Genomic DNA, 21305 nt, shown 5'->3' on the forward strand with positions numbered 1-21305 from the left:
TCTTCCTCATCAGAAAAAAACCTGGTGCTGGAATAGTGAGGAATAGTACGGAGGCGCCAGAGGGGATGGCAGCTTACAAAGGCACAGTTTTGCCAAGGGCCCTTCCGTCAGATCAGGACTTGGCTTGAAAACCAAGCCTGTTAAATTTGCAAAAAGTATTGAACCTGGGCACCAGGGCTTGAGAATGAGAAGAGAGAGCTACATTTGGCCTGCCCTGCGGTCACAGGTGTCATTTCAACCCCAGCCAAGGAACGCATGGAAATTAAGAAGAGGGGGGAAGAAAGAGCAAAAAGAAAAAGCTTTCCAGGTCATTACAATACTATTATTATTACCACTAAAAACAGCTCCCAGTCTCTACTGCTTTCTTTTATGGCTTCCCCCTCCTAGAGGATGATGATAATAATAGTTCCCAGTTCTTTGCACTTAAACATTTACAAATGATTTCCCTCCCCACAATCCTATGTAATGATCCAAGTTTTTTAAACACCTTGGAGGACCCCTCAACTCATAGAGTGGGTCCCCTAGACAGGGCTGCCTCAGATTCCTGTTACCCTGAGGATCTGCATAGACTCAAAACCATAGCTCACAAACCCCAACTAACATGTTTATCTTTGATAACCAGAGAACACAATCTGTTCAAAGCAAAGGCACTTAATAAAATAGTGTGGCAATACAAAGATCAATTAAACGTTTCCTCTATACACATGGGGCATGCTTTTCTCCAAATACTCACACCATCAATGAGAAGAATGGCACGTGGAGAAGCACAAATGGAGGAAATAACTATGGCCAGAGCACACACAGGCTACGGGCACAGAAAGACAACTCAAGCGTCCCACGCAGCAGGGCCACTGGTGCTTTCTGCTTATTTGTCGGGCTGCTGGACACTTAGTGACCACAAGACGCTTGTCTGCTGGCCAGGCAGCATTTGCTAAATGCTGCTCCAGCAGGTGTGCTGTCTCTGCAGAACAGTCTTGGGCCAAACAGTCTTAATAATAATGAGAATTTATAAAGTATTTTAAAGTTTGCAGAGAGTTTTACAGATATTATCTCATCTAATCCTCATAACACCCCTGACAGGTGGGTGTTATTATTATTATCCCCATTGTATTTTTTTTGCGGGGCAATAAGGGTTAAGTGACTTGCCCAGGGTCACACAGCTAGTAAGTATTAAGTGTCTGAGGCTGGATTTGAACTCATGTCCTCCTGAATCCAGAGCCTGTGCTTTATCCACTTTGCTACCTAGCTGCCTTTATTATTATCCCCATTTTACAGATGAGGACAGTGAGGCAGAAAGGAGTAAAGTGACATACCCTGACCCACAGCTAGTAAGTGTCTGAGGCCAGATTTTAATTCATGTCTTCCTGACTCCATGTTCAAGATTATTTACTGAAGTTCCTAGCTGCCTCAGGTTTTGCTACATATTCCTCACTGGGCACATTGTTGTGGTACTTTTGCTTTTGTTTAGCTTCAGTTAGATTCTTTGACTATGGTGCCACCTCTTCCTTTGAGCTTCCTATCACTCTTTCAGAGCCATACCCCTATAATACCTCAATCATCTAAGTAAATCTAATAAGGAAACATCAGCCTTTCTGATTTTTCCTCAAAGAGCTGCCTACCTGTCTTTTCCTATGAAAATCTCAAAGGCTTCATCTACATTCACTGTTTCCATTCATTCTTTGGGTATTGGGCAGAATGAGATAGCTTGGAGTGGAAGAACAAAGCTTATAGTTGCATGAATGGGTAAATGAGAGTCAATGTTAACTCTGTTCTTCTACTCCTCTGCAGCCTCAAGCGGTAATGCTCCTCTCCGCCCTGGAACTATGACCCAGAACTGTGTATGGGCAATAGACTTGCCAATCAGCACTAGCTATACCCAGTTCCAGCAAAGAGTTCCCTGTAATCTCATTCTGACCAGTTCTCCTATCCCCTTCCCATTTCTGGGCTCAGAGCTCTCCAAACTACTGCCACTGCCACTGTCACAACCACCTTTGAGTGCCACATGTGCTCCGGGCCAGCCTCCACCCCATGTCACTGATCTGTCCTGCTGACCTCCCAAGTTGTCTTAGTCTGGAAAAATATCTTACCCCGATCTTTTGTTGGTTCTTCCCCTTTAAAATCCAATTTGAAGTGTTATTTTAAAGTTGTTTTGAGGAGAATGTTGGGAGAGATTGTCTGAGCTGCTGCCTCTAATCCGCCATCTTGGCTTCCAGTCTTCAAGATAAGACAATATTAGTAAGCACTTAGCACAGTGCCTGACACAGAGTAGCTGTTGGATAAAATGCTTCTCCCTTTCTGTGGCCTATGCTATGCAGAAAAAAGACCACATGTTCTCTCTGATAGAGGGGTTCAACCACAATCTAAGGAATTTAAGTATTTAAATGTCAAACGATTTACAGCATACAAAAATCAGCAGAAGATAATGTTAATGTAAATGAACTCCTGCTCTTGCCTGCAGATCAGTGGCTACTTGGGCCAAAGGAAGAAAAATATAACAGCTACTTTTCTTCTGAGATGTCTGAAATACCTTGAGATTATGTAGGAACTGAGGCTTAGGCAGCCATTCTCCTGTTTTCCTGATACAATAATAATAGTAACAATAAGAATACATATAAGGAGGAGTAGTGGATAGAGTGCCTGAACTGGAGTCAGGAAGACCTGAGTTCAAATTCAGCCTCAGATACTTACTAGCTCTGTGACCCTGGGCAAGTCACTTAATCCTGTTTGCCTCAGTTTCCTCATCTGTAAAATGAGATGGAGAGGGAAATGACAAATCACTCTAGTATCTTTTTTGTTGTTTTTTTTTGTTTGTTTTTGTTTTTTTTAATGTATAAGGTATTTTATTTTTTCCGTTACATGTAAAGATAGTTCTCAACTTTTGTTTATACAAGCTTTACAATTTCAGATTTTTCTCCCTCCCTCCCCTCCCTCTCCTCCCTCCCCTCCCTCCCCCCTCCCCTAGACAGCAGGTAATCTGATATAGGTTATATCTATATATCTCTATACATATACATATAGATATAGATATATACACACACATATATATACACATAATAACATTAATCCTATTTCTGCATTAATCCTGTTACAAGAGAAAAAATCAGAGCAGTGATGCAAAACCTCAAAATAGAAAAAAAAACAACAGCACCCAAAACAAAAGAAATAATATGGTTCAATCAGCATCTATACTCCACAGTTCTTTTTTTTTTTTTCTTGGATTTGGAGATCCCCTTTTATCATGAGTTCACTCTAGTATCTTTGCAAAGAAAACCCCAAATGGGGTCATGAAGATTTGAACTCGACTGAACAATAAAACAATAAGAATACTATTTTCATTCATTTCTATAAGCATTTTGTCTTCTTGTGCCTCACAACAGTCCCATGAACTGGGTAGTAGTACAAACATTTATTTCCTTTATCTTATAACAGAAGAAACTGAAGTTCAAAGCAGTTAAGTGACAGCCAAGATCATGCAGCTAGGAAGTAGTGGCTGGGACTAGAATCCTGGTCTGCTTTTTCCTCGACAGGGATTCCCAATCTGGGGTACATGTATGTATGCTCAGGGAGTACAAGAAGCTGATCAAAAGGATTCAGAAATATTTGGTAAACTACTCAATTATAATATTGAAATTTATCCAAAGAAATAGTCTTAATGGGGGGAAAAGAATGCATTAATTATAGAGAGGGCAATGAGAAGGTGGATGAAATAGAAAAAGGAGGATATGTTATAGTGTGTTTGAATATTGAAAAGACAGTAAAAAGAATAATTTCTAAGGAACAAAACCAAATCAATGACATTTGAATATGAAACTCTTTTCATATTCAATTAATAAGAATATCAGAAACAATGACCTCATGAAAGATGAACCTATTGATCTCTGCAATAATGAGAAATTCTAAACTGACTTCTGATCAATTAAGCTACAAAATATTTGGAGTACACTTGGAAAACCTATCCCAACCTTTCTAAATGCCTTCACACGGCTTTAATTTTATTTATAACAATTTATCTCTGTGGATAAGGATTTCTAGTTCTCAATTAAGCTGAGCATGACATGAGGGCATCTCTCCCAAAAACTATGCTGAGAATAAAACTGCTGGTTGACAAGAAACAGAATTGAAGGGCTCACTAATTTATCTGCCTGTACTCTTTTTTTTTTGAGGGGCAATGAGGGTTAAGTGACTTGTCCAGGGTCACATAGCTAGTAAGTGTCAAGTGTCTCAGGTCAGATTTGAATTTTGGTCCTCCTGAATCCAGAGCTTTATCTGCTGTGCCACCTAGCTGCCTGTGAGAAAATGGGTAGTTGTCTCCTCTCAATGACCATACTCCTCCTGACCTCTTTGTACGTCAAAGGTCTCAGATCCCCTCCTCCCCCTCAGGCTAATGAAATCACATGGTTCAAGGAGCCCTGTCTCAATAAAGTCCACTCTGGAGTTGTGTCCATATAAAGAAGTATAAGGTTCACTCCTGAGTTATGCCCATACAAGGAAGAGGGGTGGGAATACTGTGTTCCAATTAGCTAATTTTTGCCAGTAGATTGTAACCCTTGAGTAATCAGACCAATGATGAAAAAGGGGAGGGTCATTTGCATTAGGGACTAGGGTATAAAACAGGGCCTGCAAGCCCCCTTTCTTTGCCCCCACCAGCTGCACACTAGGGTGCCTCCTTCTCACAAGAAGGAAATAAAAGATCCTTTGTCACATCGCTGCTGAGTTCCTGAGAATTATTGAGAAGAGGATTGATTTTCCCTCACACTGACCCTTATTTGCCTGTATTCTAATAAACATTTAACAAACTATGATATTAAAAATGTTATGGATCAAATGAAGTTTTCTTTATAAAAGTTAGTCTATTTTATTTCTTTATTTCTTCTGTGCATATGAATTTGTTGTTGTTCAGTTGTGTATGACTCTTCATGACCCCATTTCAGGTTTTCTTAGCAAAGATACTAGAGTGATTTGCCATTTCATTCTCCAGATGAGGAAACTGAGGCAAATAGAGTTGGTTAAGTGACTTGCCCAGGATCACACAGCTAGTAAGTGTCTAAGGTCAGATTTGAACTCTGGTCTTCTTCACTCCAGGGCCAGCACACCATGCTTCACACCAGAGCCAGCAGCGCCACCTCTCTGCCCTCTGCATATGAATGGTGAACTCCAAAACTTATTTCCTTTCCTATTTAACAAGGATTTGAGAAGGTTTACTGAAAGCCAAGAGATCCTTGTGTTATGGGCCAGGGTACCTCATTTTAATGGGCCTGGGTACCTCAGAAGTTTTCTAGGGTAAATCAAAGAACCTTGTCCTTGAGAAACTAAACCAAAGGACAGACACACCTAAAGAGACAAGTGGCACCCGATCGGGACTGAGTTAACTCCAGGACTACCACCCTTCATTCCAGTGTCCCCTACCCCTCAGGGAGATAAGATTAGGTGTGGCTATTGCCTTTGTGGCAAAAGGAGAACAGAGATGGCTTGGGAGATCCAGAGCCACCCCTCACCCAATTTCCCCCAGCCACCACCAGTAGGGGATGGTCCTCCCTCAATAAGGCAATAAGTCAGATGATCACTCCCATCAGTCCTCTATAAAAGGATTTCCCTGTCTCTTGCTCAAGGAGAAAGGTATCTCAGAGAGCTACACCTCTGTGCCATGCCTTCTCCCCATGAGAAGAAGTCCAAGGACTTCTCTCTTGGTTTCCTTTCCCTAGCGCCTAAATAAACTATTATTTTATTCTAATTGGATTTGTGTGCAAGAAGGTACAATTCTTTAAAGAGGAATTCCTAAGTACCCCTATCCCAAACCCCCACCCAATTTCCCCTGTAACACTTGGAATGAAAAAGATTGGGAACACTTGTTCTACATTAGGCTGTTTCCCTGCCCTGCCCCCCATCCTTGTGTGATACTCTTAGAATGAAAGTCAACATATCTTTCATATGCAAGCAGCCAGAGGCACTGGGAAATGTTCCTTTTAGTAAACTTTGGCAGTTGAAAGATGCCAAATTCAGGATTAGCTGTGAACGTCATCTGCAGCACAAATTCAATGTGTTCTTCACTAAACATATATTTATATTAAATAAGTCTTTTATGATTCTCACAACCTAAATAGATAATTATACCTTCACAAATGCACAGCTTTAACAGAGTGAACAAAGCTGTACTCCAAATAAATGTTGCCTTTTTCTGTCATTAATGATGCAATAATACAGTATAACTAAACCCCACCTTAAAACCACAAAGCTCTAGCTTGTCTGATCATCCGTTTATAGCATTATTTCCATCCTCTGCCTATCCCATGAAATGTTGTTTCCTTTAATGTGGTATTTTCCTAGAACTCCTTAACAGTGCTTATATTTAAACTATTCTTCCCTTCATTGACTATGAAAAACAGTACCTATAGTGAAGATAATCATTTGATGAATAAATGAGGACCAATAAAAAAATAATCCATATACCTGTAGTATTTTCCTAGAACTAACAATGCTATGAAGGGTGTCCTTCTATTTAAGCTATTTTACTCTTCAGTAACCATGGAAAAAAGTATCTACAGTACAGATTATAATTTTTTTAAAATAACTAAGGACAAATAAAATAATAACTTACATAGGTATAGCACTCTAAGTGTAAAAAACACTTTTGACTACTTTTTTTGTATAGCAGCTATACAAATTAATTTGAATTCACATGTCCAGCTGGAAAGAAATTAGGACTAACCTAAAAGAAATCAGGCTGAGGGCAGGCAGGTAAGCATTTAATTAAAAAAAAAAAAAAAGAAGAAAGAAAGAAAATTACAATCAGTAGCCCAGAAAGGGTATATTTGGTATTCATTTACCTTAATAATAGTTCTGTCTTATATGACTCTGGCAGAGAAGCTGTAATCTTTTTGAAGATAGGAGGATGGATTGAATGACTTCACAGATGTCCTTCCATCAGGGAACTCATAAACACGACCTTCGTGACTCCATTTTCTTAGGTGATCAGGAAGCCCCGGGTCTTCAGGGTGTCATGGGGTGCAGAGCACCCCAGAAGTTCTCTGGGGCACATCAAGGAATCTTCTCCTTGAGAAACTAAACCAGAGGACAGATAACGACTAGAGAGATAAACTGAACCAAATTGGACAGAGCTAGCTTCGGATTCTTACCCTTCATTCTAGTCTCCCTTACTCTGGGGAGATAAACTTGGGTGTGGCTGCGGCCTTTGCGTCCTGAAGAGAGATCTGTAGCCACCCCTCACCCAATTCCTCCAGTCACTACCAGTGGGGGATGGTCCTCCACTCCTCACCCAATTCCCCCAGCTACCACCAGTGGGGGATGGTCCTCTCTCACTAAAGGAATTTTCCATAGGCAAATGGTCCGCCCCCATCAGTCCTCTATAAAAGTACCTTCCGGTCTCCTCTTCAAGGAGATTTGGTACCTCAGAGCCATGTGCTTCGTGCCTATTTCCCCATGAGAAGTCCAAGGATTTCTTTCATGGTTTCCCTCCCCCCACCCTTCCCTTCCCTTGGCCCTAAATAAACTACCACCTTATTCTAACTAGAATTCCTAAGAACCCCAACCCCTAACCAAACCCGTACCCCACTTCCCCCATATCAAGGGGAAATCAGATAAGTTGCAAATTCTTCAATCAGTTGTCTGAAAAATACCTTGAAGAGTGATGAGCAGTATTGCTGTGTCTTTAAGTTTTAGAACCAGAAGCGGCTTTGAACTACATTTTTTTTTTTTGCAGGACAATGAGGGTTAAGTGACTTGCCCAGGGCCACACAGCTAGTTAAGTGTCAAGTGTCTGAGGCTGGATTTGAACTCGGGTACTCCTGAATCCAAGGCCAGTGCTTTATCCATTGCGCCTCCTAGCTGCCCTGAACTACATTTTTAAAGGGATGCATCTAATGGAAGAAACCTTAGAACATTAAGCATAGAATGTTAGAACTGCAAATGACCTTAGAAAAGATGACAAAGAGCATTCGAGTTGGAAGGTGTCATCTTGAAGACCATTTTGTTCAACTGCCTCATTTTACAGATGAGGAAATCGGCCCAGAGAGGGAAAGAAAACTGCCCCAGGTGCAGAGAGTGAATGGCAAAACAGGATTCAAATCCAGGTCCCAGGACATGGCTGGAGCCTTGTCTGGCTCATTGACCAGCTTAAGGAATAAGCTGCCTGGGCAGAAATGGAACGCCGGGATCTGGTGAGTTGCACTCACAGCTCCAGTCTGCAGCCTCCAGACTTTTCCACCTCCTTGCTAAAAGCTTTTTTGCTGGAGATCCCTCTGCCATTCAGCCTGTTCTCCTGATTGGTGAGTCCTTGACCTGGGCTGCCATTTCATACTCAGGCCAGGCTTGCATCACTCTCAGGTCCAATATTCACTCTTTGCACCTCCTCCAGAGTCCCACCTCTTTCCCCCTTACTATTTCCCTTTTATTTGTTGTCTTACCCTATTTTAACTCCTCGATTGTCTTTAATTATTGTAATTTTATCTCTAGCACTTGTGTTTGGCTCATAATAAGCACCTAGTGAATTCTCTCTCCCTCTCTCCCTCCCTCTCTCCCTCCCTCCCTCCCTCTCTCTCTCCTCTTCTCTCTTTCCCTCCCTCTCTCCCCTTTCCTCCCTCCTTCCCTTCCCCATCTCCCCTCCCTCCCTGCTGTCCCCTCCTTCCCTCTCTCCTTCACCCCATCCCCCTCCTCCTCCCTCCCTTTCTCTTTCTCTCTCCCTAGCTACATATATCTATCCTTGATTACCAGCCTGATGCACTAATCATTATACCTCCCTGAGTATTTTCATGACATTCTAGAGACCTGAAGCTGGATGAGGTCTGAAATTACTAATTCATTCATTCATTTATTTCAAGCAAAATTTATTTTTTAAAAAATGCCTCCTGGGGCAGCTAGGTGGCAGAGTGGATAAAACACTGGCCCTGGATTCAGGAGGACCTGAGTTCAAATCCGACCTCAGACACTTGATACCACTACCTGTCTGACCCTAGGCAAGTCACTTAACCTCTACTGTCCCATAAAATAAACAAACAAACAAATGAATAAACATTTTTTTAAAATGCCTCCTGTGTTTAGGACATCAGAGTAGACATTAAGTTTATATAGGATAGTCTCTGTACTTATGGAGTTTATAGTTAGTGGGGGATTTAAGACAAAAACCATTAAACCATTCAGTGGTCAAGTGACTACAAATTGCAGAACAGTTGCTTAATCTGCACTGACAGAGGGAGCTTCCTCAACCAAGGGCTTCTCTAGGGAGAAGAGATGACAGGGTATAGGCATGGAGGTGGGAAAATCCAGGCATGTTCTGAAGAGAGAGTTGTTTAATTCAGCTGACCCAGTCCAAGAGGTCACAGCAGCAGGAAGAATGAAGTATATTTCTGGTAAGATTACACCAAAAACTGTTGAAATGCGCAGTAGGCTATGGCAAACTGGTGCCCAGGAACTGCCCAGCCCTGCTTTACCCCATAGGAGTCCTTCTAATGGTGGACATTCCAGGCACTATGGCAGGAGGAAATATTGGAGGTGGGGAAAGAGAGGCGATACTTGGCTTTCAAATCCCCTCAAGTCACAGACAGACGCCCACTTCATTTCCTACCACTGTCACACCAGGCCCCTGCCCCAAAGAATTGGACTCTGAAGGTTTAGAACAACTCAGCTCTGCCATCTACCTAGCTCAGAGTTAACTGAAAACATGACATGAGAAACGTGAGATACCCAGGATGGAAATCACAAAGAAAAGGATGAAAGGCCAACCCACCAGAGACATGTGATTCTTGTAAACTTCAGGGGTGATAAATCAGTTTGGGTCTGGACTTGGAAACTGGGGAAAAGGTCGATAGAAACAGCTAACACAGCAGCAGTAGCAGCAGCAGCAGCTACCCAGTGCTGAACAGGAGTGAAGGGAAAAGTATAGCCTATCTCAGAGCAGGTTGGAGTGGGGCAACCCAGCCTCCCCAGTCCCTGTTTAGAGAATGCCACGTTCTGTGCGTCTGGGGAGGCACCAGCAGCTCAGACACGTGCCTGTTGAGACAATCTCTATGTTCCTTTGAATGTGGGGCCGCTTTCTGATCCAGAGAAATCTGTGGGGAGGAGGGAGAGAGGGAGGGAGCATCTGGGTGTGAGGTGCTGAGCTGGCTGGGGAAACCTAAGCTGTTGACAACCTTCTTTCGACTTTTTCTTTTTCCTTCCAAGACCTGGTCTGAACATAGGTTTTCCATTTCACATGTGTGTTTGTGTGTATAAGTGAGTGTTGACAAGTCTCCACAGAGGGACTGTAGCCAATTAGTCAAGGCATTGCAGAGGTACCCAACCCCTGGGAAGGGAGTGGGAGCCAAGCCAGTGTTGTCAGCCTGCAACAGGAGAGAGATGTGCCCATTCCATGGATCCTTTCCATCATTGCTCTACTGGAAGTCTATAGAGTCTCTTAATTTTTTTCCACTCGTGACCCCTTTTCACCAGAGAAATTTTTATGTGACCCAGGTATATAGGTATATAAAGTAGGTATACAAATCAAACATTTACTGCCAAATTTTTCATGACCCCCACATTGAGTTATGTGACCCCATGTTTAAGAAGCTTTGCTATACAACATCCTTCAAGGTATTCGGGAGAGGCATCTTTTCATTCTGTCCTCACCTTTAGCAAGGACAGTTTTGTCACATCCATGTAAAGAAGAACAAGGGTGGCTGAATCCCAGCTTCCAAACTATATTCCACTCAATTCCATTTAGCAGGTATCAGTTAAGCACCTATGTTCAGTGCCTCCATTAAAGTCCTCCTGCCAAATGCCTCTTCTTGGTGTGGAAGCGATTCTCATTTATCAAAGACACTGCCAGGACAGCACAAGATCTGGTAAATCCTACACCAACCTGGAAAGGCTTTGAATAGCAGCCAAGGGCTAGACTGTGTCTCTCTTGCTGGAAGACCAGTGAAGCTAGGTTTAGAAAGACTCATCACCAGCAGGTTGTCCATTCATTGGGGGTGGAGGGAGAGGGGGAGTGTAAAGTGGGAGCAGGGGAGAAGGGGAGGGAAGGGTGAACAAAATTGTACACCAGACATGTCAATAATTATAATTTTTTATGATTTTTAAAAATAATATTTAATGTTACTATCATTTCTCCTGTACAACTTTTATTTACCTAAAAAAATTATAAGCGAATATTGCAATGTTCATTCAAAATCAAAATGTTCATCTTATCTCTAGTATGTGAAAATGCAGAGCAGCTTGGTGCTTTGAGGGATTCTTAAATCCAGTCCCTAAATTATAGAGAGGTTTGAGTCAGCATGAAGAGAGGGAATATCCATACTGATAAAATCTTAAACTCTTGAAGAATTGGCATGATCAGAGCTGGAGGGGTCTGCTTAGTTTATATAATACGTGGTCTCTGCCATCATGGAAGTGACAGTGTAGTAGCCTGGAACAGAGGGTTTCTTCCCCACTTCCCACTGTCTTTTAAACACTAGATCAAATAATGATGATGCTTGGCAAACCAAGTATGGTCATTAGTTCCCTGCCCTACCAGAACCTTGCCTCTTTCCTATGTGGACCCAAGCTGCTTTGCTCTCAGTCTCTAGGTGACCAGGGAAAGCCAACTTGACACAAACTGGAAACAGCTGCTTTGCTGAAAATCCTTTTTGGAGCCATGTGTGCATTCATTGTCCAGGCAGCTCATGACAGCATAATTTGGAGGGGGGTAAACTCTATCAAGAGCTATGACACTAAGTGTCCCACACTGATAAAAGCTAGCTTTTATATAATGTGTTAAGGTCAGCAAAGTGCTTTACAAATATTTCATTTGATCCTCACAATGACCCCAAAAGGTAAGTATCAAGTGTCAATGATTTCCCCCATTTTACATATGAGGAAACTGAGAGAGACAAATTAAGTTACTTGTCCAGTCACACAGCCAGTAAGTGTCTGAGGCAGGATTTGAACTCTGGTGGTCTTCTTCTAAATAAAAGGCTAATAAAAGGTGTATTTTCATGATTTTGTTTGATAGCATTTTATTTTTTTCCAATTACATGTAAAGACCCTTCTTTTTTTTTCCTTTTTTTTTGCAGGGCAATTGGGGTTAAGTGACTTGCCCTAGACTAGAGTGACTAGAGTGACTAGACTAGCTGTGTGACTAGAGTCACACAGCTAGTAAGTGTTAAGTGTCTGAGGCCGGATTTGAACTCAGGTCCTCTTGAATCCAGGGCCGGTGTTCTATCCACTGCGCCACCTAGCTGCCCTCAAGAACCTTCTTAATATTCATTTTTAAAAGATTTTTAATTCCAAATTTTCTCCCTCCCTCCCTTCCCCTTCTCTAAAACAGTAAGCAATTTGATATTGATTATAGCAAATGGAGAGATTTTGAATACTGTGGATAATTTCACTTTCCTTGACAATATACTTTCCAGAGATGTAGACATAGATGTTGAGGTTGATGCACACATTGCCAAAGCTAGCTCAGTGTTTAGGAAAGTGTAGGAGAGAAGTATTAGACTGACTACCAAACTGTAGGTCTACAGAGCCATTGTGTTGACCTCATTGTTGAATGCCTGTGAAACCTGGACAGTATACCAGCACCATGACAGAAAACTGAATCACTTCCATTTGAATTGTTTCAGGAAGAGTCTAAAGATCACCTGTTAGAATAAGGTGCTAGACAGTGAGATCTGTTTTCAAGCTAAGCTGTCAAGCATTCAAACTACTGCAGAGAGCACAACTCTGATGGGCTGGCCACATTGTTCAAATGCCAAATGTACGTTTGCCTAAAAGACTATTTTATGAAGAACTCACACAAGAAAGACACTCATGTGGTGGTCAGAAGAAGCAATACAAGGACACTCTCAAGGTTTCTCTGAAAAACTTTGGAATTGATTGTGAGACATAGTAGACAGTGGCAAAGGACCACCCAGCACAACAAAGAAGGCATTGTGCTCTATGAGAGAAGCAGAATTGCAGTAGCTCAAAAGAAACTTGAGATACACAAATTTAGAGACATCTCCACTCCAAATATTCATATGGACTATTTGTGCCTGACCTGTGGCAGAGTGTTCCAAGCTTGTATTGGTCTGATCAGCCACAGTCAGACACACTGTACATTGATTCCACCATAGTGGTGTCATTCTGGTCCTCTTCAATAATGAAGGACAACGAGCAATCAAGTATATATAGGTTATATATTGTAGGGGCCAAATTTTAATTGGGGTGTGTTATTTAGGTGGCTCGCTGCAATATTGGGGCAAAGAAGGAGATTAACAGTCTCTTTCAAAAACAGAACAGGGTTTATTAATAAGAACGAACTTAAAAACACAAGTAAGATTAGTAGAATTAAGGGAAAGGAAAAAAAAAAGGAATGGGGGAAGGAAGACAATATGACCTGAATCTCACCACTGCCCAGAGCTCAGCAGAACACATGGCTACTTCCTGTATTTTTCCAGTTCAACACCAGAATGGCCAGTCTCCTCCCTTCTCCTTCCCAGCAACCCCAGAGCTCCCAGGAAACAGGGCAGACAGACACATGGCCCCAAGCTAATTGGCCGGCAGTCCTGATTGACAGAATTAACAAGCCGCTCTACAACTGCCACCCTCCCTTCAGCTTCCAGATGCCAGAGGTCACCTGACTGCCCTCACCCAGCTTCCAGTCATGGTGGGGCTGCCCTCATTATAATTTGGCCAGGCCCATGCAGGCGCATAGGTGGACACCGGAGTGAGGTCAGGACACACAGGCACGTGCTGGGGTCAGAGTGCATGGGGTTTCTAATTTTAGGCAAAGATGGGGTCATAGAAACCTCAAATCACAATTAATTCTTTACATTCCCCCCTTTGTTTCATCAAGAAACATGGGGTGTTTCCTTGATGAAACAATAAATAATAAACAATGTCACCAATAGGATAAAGCCTACTGTGGAGAGAGAATTCATAGAAACTTCAAATCACAATTAATTCTTTACAATATGTACGATCATGTAAAACATATTTTCATATTAGTCATGTTGTAAGAGAAGAAACAGACCAAAAGGGAAAAAAGCCACAAAAAATAAAGTGAAAATAGTATGCTTTGATCTTCATCAATTCTTTCTCTGGATGTGGACCCCATTTTCCCTCGTGAGTCCTTTGGAATTGTCTTGGATCATCGTATTGCTAAGAAGAAGTCATTTATAGTTGATCATCACACAGTGTTGCTGTAACTGTGTACTGTGTTCTCCTGGTTCTGCTCATTTCACTTTCTATCAGTTCATGTAGGTCTTTTTGAACTCAGGTCTTCTTGACTTTGGGTCTATGGCTCTGTTCGTTATATGACTGGCTGCTTTTTGAAGAAAAGCATGTGGGGCTGGAGGAAGGAGTCCAGTTACCTAGATTCAAACCTTGTCTCTTCCCTCCACCCTCTATATTCAATCAATTGCCAGATCCTGTTAAATCTTCCTCTACAACAGCTTTTATACCTGTCTCTTTGCCATTCTCTTTGTCACTACCCATAGCTCAGGTTCTCATCAGTTTTTGCTGAGATTATGGTAATGGATGCCTAACTGGTATCTCTACCTCTCCAGGCCATCTTCCACTCAGATGCTAAAATCATCTTCCCAAGGGACAGGTCTGAGTGTTACTCCCCTGATCAATAGCCTTGGGTGGCATTTAGACACCTCAAACTAAGCATTCAAAGCCTTCCACAATTGAGCTATAGTCTCCCTTTCCAGGATGATTTCCCACCCTATGCTCTGGCCAAACTGAACTGCTAGCTGTTCCCTGACTTGATCATGTCATCTTTCATCAAATTACATCCCCATGAGTCATCTCTGATATAGACTTCTCCCCCTCTAGCTCAGAATCCTTATCTTCCCTCAGGACTCACATCAAGTTCCAGTTTCTGCATGAAGCTTTCCCTCATCTTGCTGCTCCCATCCCCCAAACACCCCCAGCTAGTACCATTCTTCACCTCATCAAATTATTGTATTATACTTATTTGTGCATATGTTATATTCTCCTAAATTCAGGGTTCTTACTCTTTTTTGTCTCATGGACAGTCTGGTGAAGCCTCTGGACCCCTTCTTGGAATAATTTTTAAAGAATTTACAACATAAAATACATAGGATTACAAAGGAAATTAATTATATTAAAACACAATTCATCAAAATACTTTTGTAAACAATTTCATGGACCCCAAATTAAAAATCCATGCTCTAGGAGAATGTAAATTCCTTAGGGGTAGAGACTGTTTTGAATAGCATAGTGCCTTGCATATAGTAGGTGTCTGAATAATTGAATTTACACTGTAGAGGTAACTGGGGTTTAGTGGTCAGAGCACTGGACTTGGCATCAGAAGAACAGGGTTCAAATTCCATTTCTTCCATTACTAGGTGACAGAGTGCATAAGGCACTGGACTCAGAATCAAAAAGCCTTGAGTTCAAATCTGGCCTTGGAAACTTACTAATGATCCTAGGAAAGTCATTGGATTTCTCTCTGCCTTACTCTCCTCTTCTGTAAAACGGAGTGTAATAATATCACCTACTTCTTAGGGTTATCGTGAGAATAAAATGGTATAATATTTATAAAGTGCTTTGTAAACCTTAGAGGACTATATAAATGTTGCCTATTATTATTATTATTATTATTACTATTTGGTTATACGATGGTAGGCAGGGCACTTGACCTGCTGAGCCTCAGTTTCCCAATCTGTAAAATGTAATGTTCTCCTTTACCTCACAAGGTCATTATAAGGGAAATGCTTTGTAAATCTGAAAGTCTTATAAAAATTTATCATTATCATCATCAATCATATGAGGATAAAGGGTAGAAAGTGCTTTGGTAAGGTATAAGCACTATGGAAATGTGAGTCATTGGATTTGTGGGGTTTTGGTCTGGATCTGTAATTTCATCAGTGTAGGGAAGAGATAAAGTTAAGGAGACCTGGAAGGAGTTTATACACTAAGTGATTATATATACACACACATACACTGCAATAGGTATTCCAAAAACACACACACACAAACACATATGCCTATATGTGTAATGTGCATGCATATATGCACACACATGTGTGCACACATGTATATTTGTATGTATATGGTATTCATACATGTGGTATACTTATCTGAGATTTAATATATATTAGTAAATATGTGAACATCATATGTTTGTCTATATACATGTGGATATATCTGTTTTATATACACAAATGCACATGTGTGAATTCTTTAATAATACCATCCAGAAGAGGGAATGGTGACATACCTCTTCCTTTCCCATCTTGGCAATAACAGTGCAGACCTCGGGACTATTTGAGGAAGATAAGAAGAAACAGGAAATACCCTGTGGATGAGCCCCCAGCCCAAGCTCCAATGCTTTCAGCATAGGAAACTTCCTGAGAGAAAGGACATACTCGTTAATATGCCACTTTTCCTCAGGTAAAAGGGACTCCAAATGATACTTCTAGAGCTACCTTCCATTATACTTAGCCTTTCCCAGGCACTAGGAAACCTTTGAGACCTGGGATCTCTTAATGGAAGGGAATGGGAAAGGCAGAGACTAATGAGTGAAGATAGGAGAAACTGGACTCCAGCTCTGCTATTTTCTGTTTGACTTTGGTTAAATCCCTTAGTCTCTCTGGGCCTCAGTTTCCTCATCTGTAAAACAAAGGGTTAAGCTAGAGGATCTGTAAGGTCCTTTTCCACTCTGACATTCTAGCATTCCATGCTTCTGCTCTAGCCCAAATTTTTCCTCTGTCTGTTGGTGTGTGGCTCCTTCACCACATTCCACAGGGTTATATGTCACTGAGAATACTTCATGAGAAACAGAAGAAGGAAAAAAGTTGGCGAATCTGCTTTTTCCAAGCCCCAAAACAGGGGCGGGGGGGGGGGGGGTGCGGGGGAGGAGCTTTAGTGGGAATCATTACATTGATAATGATCAAGACGAGAATTCACAGCAATCAGTGAGCTATAATCTGTGTCCTACACCTCACAGAACAATCATCATCACAGGTCATATTTTTATTGCTCTTTATGGTTTACAAAGTACTTTAGTCATAATAACACTATGAAGCAGGGGATATAAATATTATTATAGCCTTTTGACAGGCAAGGAAACTGAAACCTTGTCACACAGCTAGCAGATATTGGAGCCAGGTCTTGAACCCAGGCCTCCTAACTTCAAATCTAAGGCTATTTTATGTTTCTGATAATCACTTGAGAAAAAGATTATACAAACAGAGAGGAAGTGGTGGAGAAAGCAAGTGTCACATGAGCCTCATTTTCATCTGAACCAGACAGATGAAATACACACTCACACATGTACAGAGTTTGGTATAGAAAAACATTAAACTCAGCAGGGATATAGGAAATAACAAGGAAAGCAGAAGGTAATTTTAAGAGGGAAGATTAAATGAGGGATTCGTTGTAAGCAAAACAAATTTAAGCTTTGGATGGTGAATTGTGAAATGAGAATAAAAAGAAAGAAAAAGTAAAATCATGTGATTGGTATCTGGACAAAGAGAAGAGGAACAGTGAGAAGGAAACAGATTGCTTCCGAATGTTGAATACTCTCTCACTACCTTTTTCTGTGTAAAGAGAGGGGGTTAGGGTTTGATATCACATGGGACTGAAAAGGAATGCACATATTCTAAATTATATACATCAACTTTACAAAAATTCACCATGCATTAGTATATAAAAGACTCACAAGCAAATGCAGAAAAAAAGAAATAGTAATTACATCCTTAACTGACTATGATGCAATACAATTATATTCAATAAAGACTTTGAAAAATGAATTAAAAATTAATTGGAGACAATTTAATTCTAAAGAATTGATAGGATCAAAGAACAAATACAAATAACAGACAATTTTTATAAAAGAAAATAACAACAATACAATATATTAAAATTTTTGAGATATAACTATGGCAGTCCTTAAGGGAAAATTATAATAATAAAAACCTTAATCGGTAATAGAGAGAAAGAACAGATGAATTAATTGGGTGTGCAACTAAAAACTAACCTAGAAAAAGCAACACATCAAAAAGCCAAGCAAAACACCAAAACAAAAATATTGAAAATCAAAGAAGGGCTTAAAGAAATTAGAAGACAACACTATTTAATTTAGTGTTTTATTTTCCCCCCAATTACATGTAAAAACAATTTTAAACATCCATTTAAAAAACTTTGAGTTCTAAATTCTCTCTCTTCTCCCTCTCCCCACCCCCTTCAGAAGGCAAGCTATATATATACACACACAAACACACACACACACACATATATATATAATATATTATTATATTATAATATATTATATATAGCTTATATAAGGCATAATACTATTGAACTGGTAAAGACAACTAGGAGCTATTTTTTAAAAAAAATAATAAAATACAGAAACAATTAACTAAATTGATTTTTAAAACAGAAAGAAAAACTAAATTGACAGGATAAAAAACAAAAATGAGAATTCACAAAAAATGAAGGTGAAATAAAGGAAATTATCAGAAATTATTTTGTCCCACTATATTGCTAGCAAAATGGATGTTAGATGAATACCTTCAAAAAATACCTAGATTAATAGAATAAGAAATGGAGAATTTAAATAATAACTAACCTACTTTCAGAAAAAAGAATTGGACAAACCATAAATGAACTCTGAAAGTAAATGCCTTAAGACTAGATATTTTCACAAGTGAGTTCTAGCAAACATTCATAGAATAATTAATTATAGCATTTTATAAACTCTTTGCAAAAATAGAAAAAGAAAGGATCCTAACAAACTCCTTCTATTACACAAAAATAGTACTGGTTTCTAATCTAAGGAGGGACAAATAAGAGGGAGCAAATTCTAGAGCAATATCACTAATGAATATTAAAACAAAAAATTAAATAAAATATTAGCAGAGAAGCTACAATATCATATTAAAAAGATTATGTAGACTTAGAGAAATCTGACCAAAAGATAAACAAAAAAAGAAGAATCTGAATAGAAATTAAGAAAAATTAGAAAGGATAGGTCTCTGATAATTACTGAATCAGAATAGAAAGGAACTAATATACATCTTAGCTGTATGTGTCTCACTTATAAATACTGACTATATATAAAAACCTCACCAAAAATGTAGAAAAGCCAAATACGAAATACTCCATAAAGGATCATAAATGTTATGTCTAATAAAGAGTTCTTTTTTTTTTTTACATTTTTTTTAACAGGGCAATGGGGTTAAGTGACTTGCCCAGGGTCACACAGCTAGTAAGTGTCAAGTGTCTGAGGCCAGATTTGAACTCAGGAAATCCTGAATCCAGGGCCAGTGCTTTATCCACTGTGCCACCTAGCCGCCCCTAATAAAGAGTTCTTAAAGAAAGAGTTAAAAAGTAATTAGAAACTAAATAACAATTTTAAAGAACTGGTGGATCATAGAGCAAATTAAAGAAACAATAGAAAGTTTTATCCGAAAAAATGAAAATAATGAGTCAACATACCAAAGTTATGGCATGCAGCTAAAATAGTTCTGAGGGAAAATTTTTATTTCTATATTTTTCACTAACAAAAGAAAGAAGAAATCAATGAATTGGACATACAATTACACCTGAAAAAAATTAAAACTCATTAACTAAATAACAAGTAAAAATTATGAAAATTTTAAAAGATTGATGTAAGTAGATAACTTGATGTAAGTTATAAGTAAGAAGATTAATTGATTGAAAATAGAAACTGGCTTTTTTAAAAAATATGTTAAATAAAAAAATAGCTAATCTGATTTTTTTTTAAAGGGAGAGAAAAATCAGACTGTTCATATCAAAAATTTAAAAAGAGAACCTAAAATAATTGAAGAAGAAATAATGGAAAATGTTGGAAACTATTTTGCTAGGTTCTATGCTAACAAAACTAACAGCAAAAATGCACGAATACTTACAAAACTTAAAGTAGTCAGACTAATAAAAGAAGAAATGCATTATATGTATATATGTGTGTGTGTGTGTGTGTGTGTGTGTGTGTGTGTGTGTGTATTTAAATAATCCAGTAGAAGAAAACAAAATTGAACAAACCATAGAACTCCCAAAGAAAAAAAACTCCAGGGTCTGTTGGATTCACAAATGAATTCTCTCAAACATTTAAAGAGTGATTAATTCTAATACCACACAAACTGTTTGTGATAAGATAGTTTTCAACATTCATTTTTTTTTTTTTTTTTTTTTTAGGCAATGGGGGTTAAGTGACTTGCCCAGAGTCACACAGCTAGTAAGTGTCAAGTGTCTGAGGCCAGATTTGAACTCAGGTACTCCTGAATCCAGGGCCGGTGCTTTAACCACTGCACCATCTAGCTGCCCCTCAACATTCATTTTTATAAGAATTCCAGTTCCAAATATTTTCTTCCTCCCTCCCCTCCCCTGTCTCTAAGACAGCAAGCAATCTAATATAGGTTACATATAACAATTGTGTTAAACAAATTTCTACATTAGTAATGTTGCCAACACTCATTTCTAAAAAAAAAATCCAGAAATAATAGAGATAAATGGATCTTTAAAATAAAAATACAGCAAATAGTAGTCATCTAAATCCAAGAGCAAACTTTATATGTAATGGAGAAAAGTTAGAGTCCTTTCCAATAAGATGAGGAATAAATTAAGGGTGCCCATTATCATCCCTACTATTCAACATCATGCTAGAAATTTTAGCAATAGTCATAAAACAAGAAATTGAGGGGAAATGCTGGGCAAAGATAAAACAAAATTATAAAATTTTGCGGGTGATATGATGGTGTAATTATAGAACCCTAGGGAGTTAACTAAAAATTACTTGAAATAATAACTTTAGCAGAGTTGCAGGATCGGATACTCATAAATCATCATTCCTTAGTATAACTAACAAAACCCAGCAAGAAGAGCTAGAAAAATAAAGTTAATTTAAAATAATTATAGAAGCTATAAAATATTTGGGAGAGTATCTACCAAGATTCACCTAGGGATTATATAAATCTAACTAAATAACACCTTGCAGGGAGAAAATGGAGAAACAGTGATTGCTCATGAGAATGTTGAACTAATATTATAAAAATGGCAACACTGCCTAAATTTATCTATTCAGTGCTATACTAATTTCCCAAAGAATATTTTATTGAACTAGAAAAATAATAACAAAATTCATCAGGAGGAACAAAAGATAAAAAATTTCAAAAGTAATAAGGAAAAAAAAGTCAGAAAAAGGGGTGTCTATCTGTACCAGATATCAAACTGTATTATTCAGTCATGATGATCAAAACAATTTGTTACTGGTTAAATTTTTTGAAAAGAGGTCAACCAGGGGCAGCTAGGTGGTGCAGTGGATAAAGCACCAGCCCTGGATTCAGGAGGACCTGAGTTCA

This window comes from Dromiciops gliroides, chromosome 2, assembly GCF_019393635.1.
Source record: "Dromiciops gliroides isolate mDroGli1 chromosome 2, mDroGli1.pri, whole genome shotgun sequence".
In the NCBI taxonomy this organism is placed as follows: domain Eukaryota; kingdom Metazoa; phylum Chordata; class Mammalia; order Microbiotheria; family Microbiotheriidae; genus Dromiciops; species Dromiciops gliroides.